This window comes from Protopterus annectens, chromosome 12.part0, assembly GCF_019279795.1.
Source record: "Protopterus annectens isolate FY-2018-M chromosome 12.part0, PAN1.0, whole genome shotgun sequence".
Taxonomy (NCBI): domain Eukaryota; kingdom Metazoa; phylum Chordata; order Ceratodontiformes; family Protopteridae; genus Protopterus; species Protopterus annectens.
Window position 1 is genome coordinate 928,763,156 of NC_056746.1, and position 20,001 is coordinate 928,783,156.

The window sequence follows — 20,001 nt, forward strand, 5'->3', positions numbered from 1 at the left end:
ATATGCATATAAGACAGAATAGTTTCACCAGCAATATATCTTACAGAAAGATACGTTTAAGGAAAAGACTGAGATCTTAAAATGCATGATGCACACACACACACACACACACACACACACACACACACACACACACACACACACACACACACACACACACACACACACACACACACACACACACACACACACACACACGCACACACATGGACACACACACACACACACACACACACACACACACACACACACACACACACACACACACACACACACACACACACACACACACACACACGGACACATGCACATACACACACACACACACACACACACACACACACACACACACACACACACACACACACACACACACACACACACACACATGCATACACACACACACACACACATACACACACACACACACACACACACACACACACACACACACACACACACACACACACACACACACACACACACACACACACACACACACACACACACACACAAACACACACACATGTGTGTGTGTGTGTGTGTGTGTGTGTGTGTGTGTGTGTGTGTGTGTGTGTGTATAATATCAGACAACATAACCTAGTACCGAGGAAATGTAGTTTTCCAGCCTTAAGGGCAGTGAACATAGGTTTTTGGATGATATTTTCATCATGTTTCAAGGGAGTGCAGATGACGCATGTAGCTTTGTGGAGGCATTAAACAACAGTACTTCTTTTTTAAGATTCACACACACATGCAAAGAGGACACTATCAGTTATTTAGATGTGAAATTGGTAAAGGACACTGTACATAAAGGCTATTTAGCTAATATTTTCAGGAAGCCTACGTATTCAAGCATGTTGTTGCACTTTTCCAGTTGTGACCATTTCCATCAGAAGAAATCTGTCCTAAAGGGACATTTGGTAAGAGCAGCTCGAATGACATCTGAAGACACGTCATTTGACGATGAATGTATCTTGTTGAAGCACATGTTTATGAGTCGTGGTCATGACCGGCCTTAGGCATAGGCGAACTAGGCGACCGCCTAGGGCGCCATAAAGGCCAGCCTCTTAGCAGTTTTTATTTATTGTAATTAACAAAAGTTTGCGCTCTTCTCGGCGCCCTGCTGAAGTTTAAGTGTGCGTTCGTGTCAGGCACTGTGCTGGCATACATAGTGGAGGAACTTGATATCGCAGCTTTACCTTTTGCCATCATCTTACCCCATTTGTGATGTAACTGGGACAGTAATGGGGTTAGTGGGATCAATTTGTGTTTTTCAAAAGGTATCCGTTAAGTCTCGCATAATTCAGAATGCATCAATGTATGGATTAGGTACTTTATGAATTTGGCACAAATATGTATGCAGTACTTTGCGCCAGAGAAGTAGTGTAAACCATTTTTTTCCTGCAGCTCACATTATGGTGTAACTTCTGAAAGAGTGGCTCAATGTAACTTGCAAGTCTATTAAGAAAGCAGATCTAGTGTTACCGGATAAGCCCCCTCCCCCAGAATATGAACTGCTTTGTAAGCCACAAAGCAAAGAGCAGGCTATTTTGTTTTGTACACTTTAGCAGTTGGTTAACAGGTATTTAAAAGAACTTTGGGTGCTCTTCTTGGTCATTTGTGCATGTGTGCAGTGGTGTAGTTGCACGAGCTAGACACTATCCGCAAGTTGCGATTCATAGACCTTTGCTGAGCATATTTCCAGTCCTTTGAAAGTCCTAGAAATAGTCACATGCAAATGAGCCTAATGATATGTACATTAGATGTATGTAAATACTGCACTAATGTTATGGTAATGAAGTATTTCTCTTGGCTATGGTGATCAGCGGTGTATTGCTATACAATTGCATGTTGAACAGATTACCGCTGATTCTAGTCATCTTGCAGGTGTGTGAAGATGCTAGGTTCTCCTTGTGAGCATTGGTGAATCACACTTTGAGATGATTATTTCTGTGGTACTGCAAGCCTGTGCATGGAGTGGCTGTCAGTGCCGAATGTAGAAGCATTACTACAACAGAATGCATGACAGTTTTAAGTAGCAGGAGATTTTTAATCAGGGCTTTGGTGAATTTGTATGGCCAACAAATTGAGATTGAGACTGAGTTGGCTTTACTATTCCTGTGGATACCAAGATATGGATATTGTTTGAATGGTGAAACTACAGTTACATAGTAAAAAAACTGGCAAAGCTTTTTTTCTAATGGTGTTAATTTGTGATATTTGCTGCAATGAGGTATGAAGAAATGTATGAATGCTGCATGTTCTTAATAATGGCAAAATAATAAGAGACTTGAGAAGGTTAAGGAAGTGAATGGAATAACATGATGAAAAAGAAAACATTTTATTGGCTAGATTAAATGTTACTCTTGTGTAAGGGATTGGGCATGTTGTTATACAAGTAGACAAACCCTGGGAGTAGCAGGTGCTGGGTGAAAATCTTCCCTTCCCAAACTACCAGCAGTCAATCAGTGTGTATACAGCCCACAGCAAATCAGAAGAGAGGACACAATTAGCCAATTTCACTGCTAAAATTAAAACTTTTATTGGATAAGTTAACAATCTATAATGGTAGGTAGTAAAAACCTGCACATCTTAATACTACCCTCTCATTCATTCACATCGCGGACAAAAAACTACAGCTCACATACTGGGCAGAGTACTTTGTTACAGAAATGTCAAAGGATGAAGTCATTATTTTAGTTACCGCATTTGATAGTTCTGGGACACAGCAACATTATATCAGGAGGCAAGAAGGAAGTGTGGTACTATTGAGAACATCGCATTCCTTGTTAACAATTACAGCTGTCCTCTTTATAGTGGCAAGATGAGAAGGCATTAAAATACTAATTAAACAAGCATAAGTGACAAGAGATTAGTTATGGTAAGCTTGTGTTCATCATATAAAATGTTTTAGAATATTAAGGAATTATTTAGAATGTTGTAGCTAACTTAATATTTTAGATGTTTGGGGAATATTTTAAGCAGAACAGCAACTGTTAATTTTTCCTCAGTAATGACTGGACTTAAATATGGCCTGCGGCTTTAATAGGACATGCTGGAGGGACAGATTTATCTCCCAGCAACTGCCACATCTTTGGAACAGGCTACCAATACTACCAATATATGTGAAACAGAGCACCTTTATGACACTGTTCAAGAGGAACCTGGACAAGTGGATGGGGCACCGTAAATTCTTAGTGGGGATAGTGCCCACGACTCTCCTTGACATTAGCAGTCATCACTAAATGCAATATTAGATATTGACTAGTACTGCTATGGTATTATATTGGGTTGAAATGGCTAGGCTTAAAATGACCTCTGGGTCGATAGCCTAGTAATCTCCTATGATTCTATGATCCTATGGAGGGCAGTGCTAAAAGGTAGCCTTATCTGTGTATCTTAATATGATATTTTTAGATTTATTTTTAGAGATGTGTGTCGTCTGGAAGATTTAAAAAAAAAATCTAGTAATATCTTTAATAACTGTGAATAGTCATGTAGATGGGAGTATTAATATTGCAGTGCCCGTTTGATTGCTAATTATTTGGTGCATTTTAAGGGCGGATAAGGGTTCTACACTTCTAAGTATGTCCTCCTTTGTATGAGATGCCTAGCAACTATGAACTTGTTGTCAGATTAGTCATTTCCTGTTGCAATAGTACCAGTTAACCAATTTTTTAATGTAATATAGGCAATTAATTCTTCAAGGGCAACAGGCACTGAATTTGTAGATGAAACATTAGATGTAAAGTTGTTTGCCTGTGGCAATCTCTTCATTAGTTACAGATTTCTTTAATGTGAAATTGTTCAGACGATTTCTCTTCTGCAGAGATTGTTTGTATTGAGTGATATTGGTGGATTGTAATGACAAAAGTCTGAGTAGCCTTTTATGGTTGAAATTTTCTGAAATGGGTGGTGTTGTCATTATTGGTTTATACATTTTGTTTCTTTGCTTATTAAACGAATGCTTAAAACTACAAATTTAAAACACATTCTAACAAGTGGTGCTTTATTACATAAGGAATATAATTTAATGAAATCAGGAAGTTGAATCAAAGAACAAATACATGTATGCATGGTTGTAAAAATGTTTGCAAGGAGTCTGTTTTGATAACAGCCCAAATGTAAACTTAATCCTCCACTGACCAGATGCATTTTCTGTAAATATGGGTTTTCATGCAATTTCAGTGGCAGAGAATGTTACTGTTCATGCTAAGCCTGTTTTCATTGCAAGATTGTATTGTTTATCAAATGGCTATCTGTGTTTGTGCTATTCTAGCTTAAGCTTCTGTACACAGGGAGGAGAGAGGCTGCTATTTTACTTTCCTGAGCTGAATGTTTGCTCGCCAACCCAGAGTAAATTAAACTGTTTAGATTAACTTAAGCAACCCTTTGAACCAAGGCACATAGGCTTCTATTTTCTGAAGACATAACTTTTACAGTAAAGTATGTGTGAAGGAGTAACAGATAAAGCAGGTTTATTAAAGGAAATTTCCATCTTCACTTGCAGTTTAAACCATATTACAAGGTATCCTTTCTTCTATGCCTTTAAATAATTAAAGGAAATGACTGGACTGGCTTTCTTGGGGAATGAATGACTGGAGTGGCTTTTTTGGGGAGTGACCTACCTGTGGGCATGGCTCGCAGGGGTGTTTCATGAGTATGACGTGGGTGGGGCTTAAGGGGTGCCAGAGCACTACTTCGCCTAGGACGCCATATCAGCTAAGGCCGGCCCTGGTCGTGGTTACCCATAGTCATTAGTTGATGAGGTGGTAAGAGAGGTTTGTAGTAAGAGACTGTCAGGTATTTTTAATCCCATCCTTACCATAAAAGAAGGAGATTTAGTTTTGGATGTGGAAGAAGAACTGAGTGTGGTGGCGCCCAGTACAAGTTCACCACCAGTAGTCGTGGGCTCAACAGGTACAGACTTGGTTTGTTACAAGAAGAGTTTTATTATCCCTTTTACTTTGGAAGCGAAGTTCATTAGCAACATCCTTAGAAGAAATTGGCACTTATTGACCTTTGAGAAGGATTTAGTAGAGAAATTAGGTGACGAACCAGTTATTATTTTTAGAAAAGGTAGAAATCTAAAAAGTATCATGGAAAGTACGATTATGAACCCCACTAGAACAGAGGGCACATACAAATGTGAGGCATGTAATTATTGTAAATTCATTTCTACAGGGTTTAGTTTCACAGTGAATCGACACATGTTTAAAGCCAGAGGCCAGTACAGTTGTAGTTCTAAATCAGTGGTTTACCTGGCGTCCTGTCAGTCATGTCGGGCTTTTTATATCAGCAAAACTGACAGGAAATTAAAATAAAGGATTTATGAACACACATATCATATAAGGGAGAAGAGCAGTACCGATGCCCTAGCGAGACGCTGTAACGTGAATCCTACTCATGCCTTTTTGTTTAAAGTGATAGATCAGGCAGTGGTTGATGAAAAAGGTGGACCACATCAGTTACTGTTAGAGAAACATGAACTTGTTTGGCAGCTTAGGCTGAATTCCTACACTCCCTCTGGTTTAAATGAGGTCACATCTTTGACTTGTATTTTGAAGTTGAGAAGTCTATTGAGGTGACACATACAGTATTTCATTTCTTGTTAGTAAAAGGTAGCAACTGTTGTAGTTTATTCGTGTTTTTCATCTTGAGTTCCTTTGCGCATTTTTATAGTCTAGTACTAAAAATTTTTTTTTTAATTTTTCAACATTTTTGGAACACAGATCCTCTAAGGTCTTAGAACATAGTTTACTGTATGTATTTGTACTTTTAGGTATTTGACACCCTGTTCATAATTATTGACATTTTTGCTTCAGACACTGTCACCTCTTTGTGTTAGCAGTAGTCTGTTGTTATATTTGTACTAATTTTATACTTATTATTATTACGTTCTTTTCTTCTTTTACACTCCAAGCATATATTTAAAATTATGTTTTCCTACATTTATGCTTTTCATTCAGTATTTCTGTTCCTTATGTTAGAGTACCGTTTTGCATTTTGTTTTTTCTAAAATTAAAGTTTTAAACAGAAGTTTTAAATGAATGATTTTATTTTGCTGACATGAGCTTTTTTAACACAAGAAAAAGGTTTTTGATGCAGAACACTTTTAATTATTTAACTTAGTATTTAATTAGTTAATTGAATGGTGGCTGAATCCAATTACTGTGCTTTGCTTTGGCTCCTTTTTCCTTTTGAAACTGTGTATGAAGTTTTTTATAGGTTCATAGGTTCATAGGTTCATACTAGGCTATCTGCCCGAGGGCATTTATAAGCCTAGCCCATAGGCTAGGTGTCTGATGAAGTCTTGCAAAGGTGGAAGACTAAAAGTGCTTCACGTTAAACTTTTTTGGAGTTATTCTAGCCAGATTGGAGCCTGTGTTGTTTTTTCGTTTTGGAGAGTTTGTTGTTCCAGTTATTTTTGGTGATGGGATATGGTATTAGACTAGATGCTTTTTTTTTTTTTTTTTTTTTTTACTGGACTTTACCTTCACATTAATACATTGCTCTGGAATGCAGTGCAATGGGGATAGCTGATTCACCAAGTCCATTATCTAAAGTAAAATATGTATGCCATTTCATTATATTAAATTATGCACAGTCTTTTTTTATAAGTACAATCTTTATGACAGCAACTTAAACAAATAAGATGGTGTGAAAAAATAGGACATCTGAAGCCATGTGTATGTGGGATTTAACTGTGAAGATGTGAGCCATGTACTGTTAGATGGTAAGGCACAGTGAGTACTGAAACTAACTTTTCTTAAAAAGTCCCTCAACGTGTATGATGAAGGAAGAGAAAAATAATCAGCCTGGAATTTTAAAATGTATACTTGCCACGGCTAATGAGAATTTATTAAACACTGTATCTCTAAAATGAGGAAAACCAAGAAAAATGATGCATTGCTGCATGTATGAAATGCATGTTTGCAAAATGTATGTCAGGTTCTACGTCAGTGCTCTGGTTTTTAGGTTCAAACAACCTTTGATTAAATGGTACATTTTATGTCATAAGGCTCAGCAGTTATGTTACCAAGTATATTAAAAGAAGGTTTCTGGATTTCAATAACTAGTTAGAATCCAGTATTACTAATACTCTTGTAGTAATGGAGTGTACACACTACAGATGTTTACCACGACTGAAGAAATGAGGCCTAAGAAAAGAAAAATAAGCAATGTGAAAGTGTGTCATGATGTTGACAAGTATTTGTTTACTATGACCTGAAATTGTTCACATCAATGCGACAGCATGAGAGCTGGATCGATTTCAGAGTTAGAAACCCTGTGTGCAAGGCATGACACTCATGCACCACCACTCACCCAGTCACGCATAAACTTAGGTAGAGATTTTAGTTGGTACATCTCTGGGAGGAAATTGAAACACCAGAGAGAAACTGAGGTGGACACAAGAGGAGAATGCAAACTGCATGATAACGTAACTCAAGGATGGCTTCAACGTGTCACCCTAGAAGAGCAGGGCAGCAAAGCCGGACACGGTGTTTCTCTCGTTATTATTAGCATTATTATTTAGTCTGTTTTTTAAATGTAGTCATTCAGTCATTTCCTATACCATTTATCTAGATATCTGTTAATTCCTTATGTTCAAAGGAATATAGGTTAGACTTGAAAAGGCCAGTTTTTGAAGTGAATATGAGACAGGTTGTCTGAAAGGACATTCCTGCACACTTCAAAAAAAAAAAAAAACACAAAATAGTTGGTTTTCTTCCTTTTAGGGGTCAATCCTGAACTCCCCCCCCATAAGTATAATCTTTTCTGAGGTGGTTGAATTGCAGGGAAGGCAGTGCAGTTACCCTGGAGAATCATTCTTGATACAATCAGCTTGATTGACTTAACTGGTCTTTGTGAAGTCTTACAAGTCAGTGAAGACTGAACAGCCGCTATACAGGTTGGCATAAGGGTTAAGGTGTTTACCCTACAAACACAAGGTGCAGGGTTTGATTCTCACATAGGGTAACTTGCTAGGCTTAAAAAAATTAGCCCACAAGGACACTTAGCCTAGTACTAATCTTTGAATCTATGATAGTGTGGCCACAAGCTTGAAGACTCATAGAATGTAATATCTACTAGGTACCCTTTATAATGCTAATAAAGGCATCATATAAAAGGACTGCTGTGATAATTTAAACTATTGCAGAAGAAAAGGTTCAACCTGTTTAGAACTGAGCCCTCAATATTCAAAGGGTTGGTAAGATGGGTAGGACTGAACACCCCCTAAGTTCTCTTCTCAGAGAGTAGATTAATATAACTAGTGCAAGTCTGAGCCTTGCCAGTAGCCATTGATTAGAAATGTGATGCAGGCTTTAAGTGGTAGGGGTCCTTGGAGGATGCTCAGTGACATGCTAAATGTGCCAGTTCATGGACTCTAACTACCATGACCACCCAGGTGATGGTATTTTGTCCACCCCATTGCCATGGCTTATCCTCAGAATGCTTCTGAAACACTGAATTTCCCCCAGAAAGGCTAGAGTATGATGAAATGAGGACATGGACTGGTAAGACTTTGTAGACTCCCCCCAGCAGTAAAAAGCCACCTCCATAGCCTATGCTCAGCAGTCCTCCTTCCTCCTATTTTGATCCAGAGCTGTCCCCCAGGGCCTCAATTAGCTAGGAAAATCTGTCATGAAAGACATTGTTTTAGGACAGTCTGTCATGTTTGGCACTGGAATGCATGCAAATCAGAGTTTATTATTTTTAAAATTTCTGAAATAGTAGAAAATGCTTTTATTTTCAATGGACATATTAACATAAAAATAAATAAACACTGACAGCTTGTTAATGAAACTTTGCTGTCTCTCTTTCTGCCTAGTTTTTTTAGGAAGACATTTGAACCACTAAGACATAAAGGTTAGTAAGTCAACAAGGCAGTCCAGTAGTAACTGCGGTTTGGGTAAAACACTGGCTAGATAACTGGCCACAGTGCGTAGTAATGAACGGGTTCATTCTGGAAAAGATGGCGTGCAGCACCTATCAGAGAAGATCTTTTGGCACCACAGGAATTATACTGCAGAAGGCCTTGGAAAAATATACATATTTTATATAGCATTTTCTACATTAATTCCTTTACTGGGAACAGGGAGAGTGCAATTTGAAGATAAATAGAGGTGGTGGGGTTAGAATGGGCCCATGGATAATGTCAGGAAGAATTTTTCACATAGAAAGTAGTAGATGCATGAAGCACACACATGCTGAAGAAATTGAAGAATGCATTGGACAGATATAAAGCAGTTACTGTAAAGGATAGGACAAATAAAACTATAAGTTGAACAAGTTCTGTCACTTCATCCATTAGTAAAGAAACAGGTAGATTGTGAGTGGCCTCTGTGATTCATAGGTTCATAGGTTCATAGGTTCATACTAGGCTATCTGCCCGAGGGCATTTACAAGCCTAGCCCATAGTTTTGTGGCTTACGCCACCCCTTTAGTATGGGGAACTATACCCATTATTTTGCTGTGCTTCTGTTGAGCAGTGACACTGAGGTAATCCCTGGGGTATATCTGCGATCTCCCATCCATTGGTCAAGATTTCTCTTGAACAAGGCCAGCGAGGTGCTCTGCCTCACATATACCGGGATTTTATTCCACAGCATAGGGAGTCTTTGGGTGATGAATCTATCCCTCCAGCACGTCCTATTAATAGCCGTGTCGAGGTTTAAGTCTCCGCCCTTGTGACTCTGACAGATCTAGATTTTTGAGGTGAAGCATATTCATCAAATCTGGGTTTGACATGGCCTTGTATGTTAGGCAAAGGTCACCTCTGAGCAATGGTGGCGACTGAATAGAGCTGGAGTTCTTTCAGTCGGGCAGCATAGGGCAGATGTTTGAGACCCTTTTTTCTTTTGGTGAGGGACCTTTGTGGCCTCCAGCTGCTGCAAGTGTCGGGTCAGATACATTCCGAATGGGGCATTGTACTCAATCATTGGTCTGATGAGTGATGAGTATAGGGAGACTATGACCTCCCTTGATCTAGATGAGAATCCCTTCATGATAAGGTGGGCAATGTAGAAGGTCTTCCTAACTACTTTAGCTACATGGGTATCGAATGACAGACTACTATCAACCTGGGTCCCCAGGTCCCTGATAACTTCTTCTGTGCTCAGTGGATTGCCACCTATTTGGTAGCTAGGGTAACCTTGTTTTTTCCGAAGGGTATGACTATGCATTTTTTGGCATTTAACTTTAGGCCATGGCTCTGGCACCAGTTATCCGTTTCTGTGAGACCCTTCTGAAGGATATCTGTGTCAGATGTGTTTTCTACTATAGCCCAGTTTGCAGTCATCTGCAAACTTTGTCAGCCATAACCCTCCTGTGTTTGCTTGTACTGGAAAAGTAGATGCCAAACAAGAGTGGGCCCAGGACTGAGCCCTGTGGTACACCACTTGTGACAGGCTTTGAGTCTGACATGGCGCCAGCAACTCTGACCCTGTGGGTTCTGTCACTCAGCCAGTTTGCAACCCATCTTGTGATGTATGGGTTAACATTTAAGCTGATGAGTTTTTCAATGATACCCGAGTGGGGTATTGTATCGAAGGCCTTCGCCAGATCGAGGTAGGCTGTATGGACTGCCTTTCCTCATCAATGGCTTTGGTGACTGTTTGAAAAAGTCAACCAAGTTTAGAAGGCATGATCTGCCTTTGACAAAGCCAAACTGGGATGGATCCAAAGTCTGCAAATTCCCTATGTCTTTATTTATGAGGTCCATTATGATCCTCTCCATGGCTTTGCAGATAAGGCTTGTCAAGCTAATGGGCCGGTAATTTCCAGGGTCGGTGGAGGCACCGCCTTTGTGAAGTGGGACCACAGTTGCAGTGCGCCACTCCCTGGGTACGTATCCAGAGGTAAGACTATGATTAAACAGATGTCCTAGCTGTGGGTTTAATTCCTCGTTGAGTTCGTGGAGCACACAGCCGGGGACACCATCAGGTCCCATGGATGCTGTGTTTTTTGCTTTGGAGAGAGCAGTTCTCACTTGGGCGTTCGAGATGTTTGGGGGCTGCAATCGCTTGGTATACATCTCTCTCCTTTGGGGAGGGGAGAAGTTTGCACTGAACCTGTCAGCCAGTATGTTGGCAATGTCTGTAGGATCAGTAATCTTCACATCATTTTGAACTAGTTCTGAGCATATCTGGGAGTTTCCTCCCAGGTTTCTAACATAGCTAAAGAAGGCCTTATGATTGTCTTTTGAGTCTTTAGCTATTTTTCTCTCAAAATTTGCTTTGGATGATTTTATGAGAGCTCTTAGTTTTTACTTATAGTGATCAAGGGTGTCTTACCTTTTAAGGATTTTGCTCTATCTTGTAGTAGCTTCCTCCTTTTGTTGTAGAGTTTGTTTATGGCTGGGGTCCACCAGACTGGACGCTTGCCTTTGGTACAAAGAGTCTTTGTTTTGCTTGGGATTGCCTTATCCATGCAGTCCTGCAGGTGCTGGTAGAAGGCATTTGTAAGTGATTCAGCGGCTTGAGTACTGTTTTCTGCCGCTCGGGCCTTAAAGGAGACCACACTAGTCTTTAGAAGTGTGAAGTCGGCTTTGAGAAGTTCTTTACTGTGGTCTTTTTTATTTCAGGTGGGGTGGGATGAGGACCTCCAGCGAGATTAGTTTGTGATCTGATCTCACCAGTGAGGGTATACTTCCGGTGTTGAACATTGTGCTCCCATGTTCGTGATGATGAGATCAAGTATGTTTTCTCCTCTTGTGGGATGGTGACTAGTTGTTCCATGGCATTTGAGTTTATGAATTCCAGGAACTTTTGGGCTAGGGTGTTTGGGCTTGAGTAGTGTTCCCAGTCTATATTAGGGTAATTGAAGTCACCTAGTATGATGGTGTTTGGTGATACATTTATCCTCTAGTGTTTTCAGGAAGGCCATGTGAGGTTCCTGAGTTTGTGAGGGTGGCCTGTAACATGCTACAATTTGTAGAGCAGTCTTGCCTATGGTTAATTGCACCTGGATGGTCTCCGATGCATCGTGCGTTGCCACCAGTCTTGAGGTGTGGGTGTCTTTGATGAATATGGATACCCCACCTCCTTTCTTGGTATTGTCCGGATTTTGGGGCCGGAACGCATGATAAGAGGTAAAACCTGATAGTGCTGGGGTGCTCTCAGGAGCCTTGAACCAGGTTTCTGTCACTGCACAGACATCGATGTTCTCCATACTGAGAAGGGCCTCGAGTGCGTGCATTTTGAGATTTAGACTTCTGGCATTGAGCAGCATTACCCTTAGTTTTTTTCCTTTTTTGTGTTCTAGGGTGGTAGGTTTAGAATTTGAGCCTTGCCTAAAAAGGCACTATGGGGTGGCAAGAGCCTTTGCCAATATCCGGAATCCCAGGGGTGACAGGTGCAAGCCGCCCTTGCGACAGCGTGGCTTGTCCAGCATGTCATCCCAGGCAGACAGACATTGGATCCCCTTTGAATGACACCAGAGTTTAAGCCAATTGTTAAAGCTGATCATCTTATCTCTGTATTGTGGCATCATTCTTGGTGAAGGTAGGATACTGCTCAAGGTCAGGGTCATACCTGCCTGGGCTACATAATCAGAGAGCTCCTCAATGTCTCTTTTCATGTAGTCCAAGGAGGTGCGTCTCAGGTCGTTTACACCAGCGTGGACAATGACTGAGTCGTATTTGTACCTGCTGTTGAGAGACCTGAGTGCTTGCGTTATGTGGCGGATTCTAGCGCCCGACAGGCAGCTTACTGTGACCTTCTCCTTACTCAGTCTGGTGGCGGGACGTCAGTGTGTCTGACTATGGAGTCACCAATGACTAGTGTGTCTGGCATTGTGTTTGGCCTTAAGGGCTGTGACTGTTTGACACTCTGACTGTGAGGTCTATGTGTTGCAGGTGTTGTGTTCTGAGGTGGTGGTTGTTTGGGTGTCTGCTTTGGTGGCCTCTGCTGTTTTGGTAGATTTTTGATCAGAGCCGAGTATGTCTTTGTGTGTTTATGTGTATGATTTGAGGTTGTGATGGTACTATGTGAGACTGGGTCTATAGTGTGTGTGGTAACCTTCTCCTCCTGACTGGTCTTGCCAGTCCTATGTTGAAGAGCTCAGCCTCCAGTTTGGCCGTATAGTTGCATCTCTCGCATGTATTTGTGTTTTGTGGGAGGAGGAGAGGGTTGTCTGTGTACATGAGGCAATTGTAACATTGCCTCAATATTCCCAGGTTCACCAGCTGAGCAGGAGAGGACACAAGCAACTGATCCTCGACATGCTAGAAGGACTAGACAAAAAACTTTAAAAGAGATTCCGGGGACGTGGGTGACCGAGAAATGGGGGTTTGCCTTTTGGGGTGCTATCTATAAGAGTGCCGTATCAAGGTAATAAGTACTGTAGGAGCAAGTGCTAGGTTTAACAGATAGAGAAAAGTCTACTTGGAGTCAAGTAGAGATGATCTTTTAGGTATTAGAGAAAGTGCTAGTAACAGGGATGCTTAAAGGTAAGATTGAAAAGAATGCACTCTGCAGTGTGCACTAGAGAAGTTAGATATGAAAGTAGGTAACTTGAGTTTTACCTGTTTAAAAAGTTAAGGTTTAGTGGAGAGTTACTATTTTTAAAACAGTAAGATGGACTGAAAGGGGTGGTTACTTTTGTATTTTGGTGCTATGAAATACTGTAGGATGGCCAATAAATTTAAATAATTGAAGGGGTGGGATTTCAAAAGTGATGGTTTTGTGATTACTCACATAAGCCAGTGAAAGTAGAGAGAAATGAGATATATGGTCAGATTAACATAAGAGGCGGCAACTAGAAAGACAGTGGTATTTAACAAGACAACTTAAATGGGTGGAAGGGAGGGAAAAATTCTGCCTGACTCAGAACAGAGAGAGCTGTGGTCTCTTTTGAAGTTTTAATATGCTGTTAGAACAGAATGCAAGCAAAACACAAGATAAAGAAAACAAACTACAGTATTCAAAATATAGAAAGGCAATACAGAAATACAAAAAATAACAGCAAACTAACCTTTCCTTCACAGCAAAGTGTAGCAGAGTCTGGATGAGCCTTTCTGGTAAAGCTCTGAAATGTTTTAGTTTACTCCTTAAATAGAAATTTTAGTTCCTAGCTCCACCCCCTCTGTTAACAAGTGATTAACCTTAAGTGACCTCTTCTAACATTAAAATGCAGGTTTCTGTGTTCTTGGGAAAATAATTGGATAGTCGGATGGGCTTGCTGACTATTCAAAGAGATTCCCCATACAAAGTAAAGTGGGATCCTCATCAGAAAAACAAAATGATAATTTTGCTATCAAATCATCATTACAATACTAGCCCAACTTAAAAACATTGATATCCTTCTCTTTGTGAAATTATGTAAGGTAGAAGCAATCCCTTGCCTTCTCTATTAATAAACACATAATTATACCCCTAAAATATTTTCTGTGTTGCAGTTACCTTCCTGATTCTTGCAGCTTCCCCTGATTTTTGTATAGCTTTGCTGTTAAGTTTGTACCCACCACATAACTGAAATATTTTACTTACTCCATCTCCGTTAATTCACGTCATAATTGCTGCTGACAATTTTTGTTCTGCTAATTCTTTTAAAATGCATTATTTACCTTTGTCAAACACAATGCCCTCATTTGACTTGTTAGTTTTGGCCATGTGAATTATTTGAAAACATTCTTTTCCTTCCAAATGTCATTTTTTTACTTAAATCTTACACATTTTCCTCTCTCCTCTATTGCTTTGTGCTGTTGTTATACAATATTTTAATGCCTAGACGTCTGTTTCAGTCATTTTCCAGTTCAGATCTGTCTTTGTTGTCCCATAAGATAAATTACTGGTGATTTTCTAATGATAATTTGTACCCTGAGAAATAAATATTTGGTATAAAAGTGCCAGGTATCTTTTCCCCTGCTTTACCCACTCTGATATCACTAAATATGCCAGTGAAACACTACCTAATTAACGTAAGAATCCAAACAAAGGCTAAAAACTGTTCATAGATGCTTTAACTTTCTCCTCATTGTGGGCAGACCTTCTCTGGGGATGAAAGTCCATTAACTATAAAAAAGGACCAGCACTGTGATAAACCAAGTCCATGGATAGGGAATACTCAAATAACAAAAAAACAAACCTCGGACTATGGAAACGGCCAAAAGTAAACTTTATTCCAAGAAAGTAAAATGGAGCAAAGCTTTCAGTTTAGCAAAAAACCCTTCCTCAGTGCTTAGTAGCTGTCCATTTTATAAACTTCATACAGTCATGTGACACAGCCCAAGTCTGATTTAAAGCAACAGTATTATAATTCAGCATGTTAAAACTTTAAAATAAGTATGAAAAATAAATACATTGAACCATATCATGATATCAACAATATTCATAACTTCATAAACAAATAACTAAAAATATAGGAATATATGTAAAAATATATATTAAAAATACTGAAAAAACTTGTAAAATAATATGTCAATGTAAGCTCATCTGTATTTTTTTAGTATAGGTTTGTTACTAGCATGAACATTCAAACCTGGTTCTAAGTTGGCTTGTAACCATAAAATCCAATTTAGCTCACGTATTTCTAACTTATTATTTATGTCCGCACCTCTCAAATTCTTATATATAATCTGGATGACCTAAAGCAAAATTCGCATACTGCTTTTTTTTTTTTTTGTCGTTGTTAACATTTAAATCTGAAAATGCAATAAAATATAAGTTGGAAAAAAAAATCATGGTCAACCCCTTTGTCCATCATATGCTTTGCTAAAGCAATAGTAGAAACATTTCTACGTACTTCAGAGTGATGCTCTGTGATCGGGTCTTTCAATCTACGACTACACTTCCCAAGACAGAAGAAGGTACAGCTCATAGAGGTAGCAAGATATGCAATATTAATTGTATTACATGTTGCCAAGCAGGAAAAAATTTACTTCTTTCTTGTTATTGGATGAGCAAAAAAATTCTCACTTACTATGTGCTTACAGTTAACACAATTAAGGCATGGATACGTTCCCAGCTTATTATATCTTAAAACTTTTGTATTTAAAGGTGAATCTTTATAACACAAATGTCGTTTCAGATTTGGACAATTATTATAAGTAAAGGATGTTTCTTCACCCACTGTCTCCCTTAGCTCTGGCATACTTTTAAATACCTCCCAATTCTTAGTGATTTTACATGTTCCACATTCCTTGTATATGTTGTCCCGGATCTAGGACGTTTGCTTGAATAAGCAAATGTCCGAATCCATAACAACCGAACAAACTTTAACGAAAGCACTTTTATTGAAAAAGCGCCTTCATTAAAGCATGTTACAAAAAACCCCAAAAAAACACTACATTAACATTTTAGCAGAGGGGGGGGGCTTCGCCCTCCTGCATCCCCCATGTGGGGGGCTGTGCTGCCCACAGCCCCCTACTTTATTATTCTCCCTCCGAGACTGCACTATAGTGAAGATGAGGGAATTTTCCCTTACCCGCACTGTAGTACAGCCTTGGCAGCAGGCATACTTATGCGAAAGTGCTTCTTCGGTGAAAAGCGCTTTCACATAAGTATGCCTGGCCATTTGCGTTTCGGACGTTTACTCATTCAAACAAACGTCTGGAACCCGTTGTCACATACCATAATGTTTGGACTTTGTTATGTTTAACGGAAACTTAAGGGTCTGAATGCTTTGATGCAAAATAGGACCTTGCAGAATTATGCCTATCACGTATTACCTGCACCTTTATTTTTATCAATAATTCCCTTTTATAACCCCTATCTTCAAACTCATTTAACATTTCATTCATTTGCTCTTCACATTTAATATCATTGGTGTTTAACCTACTAGCACGTAGTAGCTGGCTCTTAACAATGCCTTTAAAAATGTGGGGTGCGTGCAAGCTCTTTCTGTGAGTGTATCTACTTTTTTGAACTTCCTTTTTATAAATACATGTATGGATATCATTATTCATTTTCCTAATTTGTACATCCAGAAAGCAGCACTCCATATCAGATGAATTAGATTAAAAGTGAGGAAGTTGGTGGTTCCATTGCAGTATTCAATAAGCAAATATAATTTAAGCTGGCTACCTTCCCACAAGAGGAAGATGTCATCAACAAAACATTTATAAAACAAAACTTTAGATCTGAGTTTGTCAAGAGCCCTACATACAGATACTTTTCCCATTCATTCAAGGTAATATTAGCCTACACCTGAAGTTTGATGAAAAACTTGTTCCTCAAACATGAAAATATTGTTTTCAAGGATAATTTCCAGTAACTCACAAACTGTTTTAATCTCTCTGCCACCCATATCTATGTTATTACATAAAAAACTGTGTATCGAGTCTACTCCAATTTCATTGGGGATTACAGTAAAGAGTGAATTAATATCCAAACACAAAACAAAAAAAAATCAGTCCTTCGATTTTCAAACCACTCATATAACTTATTCAAAAAACACCTGTGTCTTGGATATAACTCTCAATCTTAGTGAGGTAACACTTGAGTACCTTCTGCAAATATAAGGATAAAGGTTCAGTAACCTATCCCTTCCCAGAAACTATAGGTCTCATAGGGGGACGGGTTAAATCCATTTTTGGAAGACCATATAACATAGGTGTCACAAGGAACAGTAAAAAAGTTAAAAAGTCATTAAAAATATCCTGTGCCAACAATAATTCAAACAATGACTGATTGACTTTTGCAACAAAAGTGGAAACCTTGGATATAGCTACTTGCTTAAAAGTACTAACATTATTCAAAAACTCATACATCCAATTCAAGTAGTCTACTTTGTCCATTATCACAATTGTGCCCCCTTTATCCGCTTACTTAATAACAATGTCATTATTGTTCTGCAACCTCAACAGGGTTTCATGTTCTTCATTTGATAAATCATAAAATTTCTCTTTTCCCTCTTGCACAGCTGTGGGTTATTGCTATTATGCAATAACTTAATGTAAGAAAAAAGTTACTTTTCTTAGTTAATGTCTTTGTATAAGGGTGGCTTGCTGCTCTTCAGTGTTTTTCACCAATATCCTGAGGCTTTCTTGATGTACTGGGCATGCGTATGGGACTTTTGTTCCCCACGTTTACACAGTACATCAGTGCTGCGTAAAGGAAGTAACGGAGAAAGGAAGACCTCCGTTGCTCTTTTTGTTTGTAAAACAATGAAATTTGGAGATTTCAGATGAATGGGAGAGACAGACGAGAGAAAATATAAGGATAATCAGGTACATTTTCGAGTTTTGTATAATGTACCCGATTATCCTTGTATTTGTCTCTGTCCTGTCTCTCTCGCTCATTTTAAGTTTGCAGTTTTCATTGTTTTAATTTTTACAACTGGAGTGAACGAGGAAAGGGACTTAAGAAAACAAGAAAAAAAAACTTTTTTCGCATTATTTTAATAAGAGATTGTCAAACGACAAAACACCTGAGCCAAAGCCGATCTGTAAACACAGCTGTTCAACTATGACAGCAGACATTTTACGAGTTGACCATGTCAGGGGGAATATAAATTGTGACAGCTCATCTCTTTCTCAGCCTGCATCGATTAAGGCTGCATATCTGAGATCAAGAACACTAATTTCTTTCTCAAATCACCTCTTACTATGGGTGACACACCTCAAGTATAGGTTAGCTTCAGTCAGGAATGCTGAACGGATATATATATATTTTTAATATATACCTTTTTTGAAAAATGCATATTCACTGACTGCTGTGGACAGTCTGTTCCCCAAATCCTTTATTTCAAAAGCTAGATTTTACCAGAGAGGTTAACCGTTTGAAGCAAAGAAATTATGGTATCACTTCAGTGTTCGACTTAAAATGCACGTAGCTAGAAGAACCCTTACATTTAGTCTAGTGCATCTCATGTCTGCAGTAAATAGCATACTCCTCCACATACCTCACAACTTCTTTTCTCTAAAAAAAACATTAACTCTGATGTCCAAGCCTGACATTATTCCCTGCAATGTTTTTATTTACTGTTTGTTAAGTGAGTAAGTGGACTGGTCCAAAGACCATTTTCAGCCACAACCCAGGCTCAGCAATCTTCAATGATTTTATGAAATAAAAATCAAAAATTTTACAAGGAGCAGGTTAAATGTAAGGCTAAATAAGGGATATGCTGCAAAATCAGGAAAAGTTATACCCCTCTTAGTGCAAGAATACTGGACATGGCCAATAATAATGGGGGAACAAAAGGCAAAATCAGATATAATTTATTTGTGTTCTTATTAATAGAAGAAAGTCTGGGTGAGTGGACTTTTTTTCCACTGGTATATGCTCGACTTACAACGGACACACTGGTTGGGCTGAGCAGTTTTCATCTTTCATGATCTTGCATTGTATAATAGCAGATAATTAGCAGTCTGCTTACAGAATCACTGCCCAGGCAATCAGTCTTTAAGGGTTTGCAATGCATATATGTAACTTTCATCAGCATAACCATGTAAACTTGCAAAAAATATCTTGTACTATGTAATTAATACAGTACATGTTATTATTAAGATGAGACAAAAATACTACTGGAATGAAAAAAGGCCATTAGAATATGAAGACCCTGGGGATACCTGAATGATGCAAACAAACATACCAAAAAATCATATTTCTCTTATTAAAGGCAACACATTCCTAAAAGTATACCTACAACACAATATGTATTATGTCATTATTTTTTCCTAAATTTTAGCTTTCATGTAAGATGACAGAAATGCTCCGTTGAAAGAATCGGAGATTATTATGTCTTTTTTCCTTCTTTCTTTTTTTTTTTTTGCTGGATAGCAACTTCTCTAAATTTGAGTAAAGGGATGTTGAAGTATTGCTCAAAGTAACTGGTGTCTACATGGTCATCACAGGCACGGGGGACAGATAATATACAAAAAAAATATTCAGTTGTAGTATGTCTCTGACCAAATTTCATTTACACTGTAGAAACGACAAAACATTCTTGTGGAATGTGATCATTGCCCCCCCCCCGTGAATGTCAGGGTAATATTCTGTATCGAGAAGCTCTGTTACTGATTAGTTACCCAGGTACAGAGCTTTTATCCCAGGC

General features: G+C 38.9%; 1 protein-coding gene across 1 annotated transcript in view; it reads right to left on the minus strand.

The window, feature by feature from the left end:
* The window catches only part of LOC122816883 (SLAM family member 5-like), a 332,576-nt gene that overhangs the window by 73,463 nt on the left and 239,112 nt on the right, over positions 1-20,001 (minus strand). The gene's annotated exons all lie outside the window — the stretch shown is intronic.